This window comes from Haemaphysalis longicornis, unplaced genomic scaffold (assembly GCF_048455015.1).
Source record: "Haemaphysalis longicornis isolate Haplotype H1 unplaced genomic scaffold, Haemaphysalis longicornis Haplotype H1 scaffold_1, whole genome shotgun sequence".
Lineage (NCBI taxonomy): Eukaryota > Metazoa > Arthropoda > Arachnida > Ixodida > Ixodidae > Haemaphysalis > Haemaphysalis longicornis.
This window is the reverse complement of record NW_027526203.1, coordinates 94,621,888-94,624,694: the sequence shown is the minus strand read 5'-3', so window position 1 is coordinate 94,624,694 and position 2,807 is coordinate 94,621,888. Positions and strand designations below refer to the sequence as shown.

The window sequence follows — 2,807 nt, the reverse complement described above, 5'->3', positions numbered from 1 at the left end:
GGACAGGGATCAGGAGGCAAAACCGTCCAAGGTGAACCAGCCAGAGGATTCGACTCGAGCCGCGCGATCACGCACCGGTGATGACAACCGTTGATCCGTGCTACATGCTCATTCGGGGATTGACCGGTCGATGAAGAGGGATTGGACGGCGAGAGCACTTCACGCAATCTCCATTACAATATATATATATATATATATATATATATATATATATATATATATATATATATATATATATATATATATATATATATATATACTTCAGATTTTGAAGCGCGTTCTATTTGTGCGAGGGGTGTCACAGGCAACATTGCTTCTCTTGACCGAGTCATTTCTGCCCCAGCGACAAATGAATTCGGAGTTACTTTACGAATATCGCAATAAAAATACGGCATTGGGTGCTACAGCGAGCAGTCCATGAAAGAAACTCTGCAACACGTTTTTCAACTTGTTTTAATATTACATAAGCGTTTTCAAAGCGTTTTCAAAGCGCTTAGATTGAGGGTCACAGAATACCTCAGAAAAAAATTGCTCTCTACTCTACGCCAATCAGATAAGTTATTAAAGACTTTCTCAAAAGCTTTTCTGTCTTTCCTGAGTCTTGGCCTTCGAGCTTACAAATTACGTCATTACAGCAATGTACCCGCCACTGGCCACTTCCTTTCTGTTGCCGCAATAAACGCCTTCGATAGCCACCTTAGAAAAAAAACACAAAGCAAAGCATAAATTGAAGGCGCATAATTCTGCTGCAACGAGAAAATTGCGCAGTGCCGTTCGGTGCTGTTGCTAATTGTACTTGGGGGTGGTAGCCAGCGCCACTCGGACTACACGGGGTGAAGGGGACCTTCTTTTAAACCCCCGGGCCGTGACTCGAGTGCCTACGACATGTCGAGAGTGGTCGACCAGCGTTGAACCCTCTTAAGCTGCCTTTGGCACCAACACTGCCAGAACAGAGGCCCTCGCTAAGCATGTAGCGAATCAGAAAATGGGAAATGAGGGGCTCGGTGAAATAAGACAGAAAATAAGGGTTCGCAGTCAAGAAAACCTCGGAAAGCAAAGGGGAGGGTTCAACGCTGGTCGAGCACTCTCGACATATCGTAGGCACTCGAGTCACGGCCCGGGGGTTTAAAAGAAGATCCCCGTCACCCCGTGTAGTCCGAGTGGCACTGGCTACCACCCCCAAGTACAGGAAACAAAAAATACTTTCACATAAATACCCGAGAAACTGGTGGGGAAACAGCCCCGGCGGTAGCGCAGTGGTTATCGCACCAGACCAGTATTCTGGAGGTCCTGGGTTCGGATCCCACCCGGCGGGCATTTTTTCACCAATTTCTTTCTTACTCAAAAAATTCTTCATCTGTTTCTATGACCCACCACAACCTCCCCTTTGCTTTCCGAGGGTTTCTTGACTGCCAACCCTTATTTTCTGTCTTATTTCACAGAGCCCCTCATTTCCCATTTTCTGATTCGCTACATGCTTAACGAGGGCCTCTGTTCTGGCAGTCTTGGTGCCAAAGGTAGCTTAAGAGGGTTCAACGCTGGTCTACCACTCTCGACATATCGTAGGCACTCGACTCACGGCCCGGGGGTTAGTGGCACTGGCTACCACCCCCAAGTACAGGAAACAAAAAACACTTTAACATAAATACCCGAGAAACTGGTGGGGAAACAGCCCCCGCCGGTAGCGCAGTGGTTATCGCACCAGACCAGTATTCTGGAGGTCGTGGGTTCGGATCCCACCCGGCGGGCAATTTTTCACCAATTTCTTTCTGACTCAAACAATTCATCTGTTTCTATGACCCACCACAACCTCCCCTTTGCTTTCCGAGGGTTTCTTGACTGCCAACCCTTATTTTCTGTCTTATTTCACCGAGCCCCTCACTTCCCATTTTCTGATTCGCTACTTGCTTAACGAGGGCCTCTGTTCTGGCAGTCTTGGTGCCAAAGGTGGCTTAAGAGGGTTCAACGCTGGTCGAGCACTCTCGACATGTCTTAGGCACTCGAGTCACGGCCCGGGGGTTTAAAAGAAGGTCCCATTCACCCCGTGTAGTCCGAGTGGCACTGGCTACCACCCCCAACTACAGGAAACAAAAAATACTTTAACATAAATACCCGAGAAACTGGTGGGGAAACAGCCCCGCCAGTAGCGTAGTGGTTATCGCACCAGACCGGTTGTCACGCGTCACCTCGGTAAAAGAATGGATTACGGACACAGACGGATCAAATTAAGATGAGACTTTAAGGAAGAAGAATGTAAGAGAAATATACAATAAAAGTGCTAGAAACATATTACATGCAAAAAAGACCCCAAATGGCTTTCAGTTCATGAACTACAATAGTGTCCTCTCACTATATCTATTGGTCCCTATAGTTTCTTAAATGTCCTTTCCCTACCGCACATTCTGTCGTTGCGTTGCACCGGATCGTTGGGGTAGCGGGGTATCCGTTGTCACTGAGATGGCTCCCTGAGCGCAGCGCCGTGAAGATGGTGACGGGGTCCGTGGGGTGAAGCCACTGGTGCGTGCGTGCCCGTGCAAGCCGGTGCTGAAGCCATCGGAGCGGAGCCGCCGTTGCCCAGGAGCACCCGCGTCAAATGCTTGCGGAAGCCAACGGGGCAGTTCCGCTGGTGCCTTGCGGGTACCCACACCTCGGGTCCCGCCTCCTTCGGTCGCCTCGAACCACGATCTCCGTCCACCCGCTCTTCGTCTTCCTTCTCGTTTTTCTTCTTTCTCTACCCGCTTCCAGAAATTTCTCGCTTCTTATCCCTTCTTCATCGTCGTTTCCACCCTCTTCGCACCTTGACTCCT

At 49.1% G+C, this 2,807-nt stretch overlaps 1 non-coding gene across 1 annotated transcript; it reads left to right on the top strand.

Moving 5' to 3' along the window:
- The first annotated feature begins 1,675 nt into the window (after nt 1–1,675).
- Trnat-agu (transfer RNA threonine (anticodon AGU)) lies at nt 1,676–1,748 on the top strand. Its single transcript has one exon. It is a non-coding gene; the product is annotated as a tRNA-Thr (tRNA).
- Nucleotides 1,749–2,807: the final 1,059 nt, after the last annotated feature.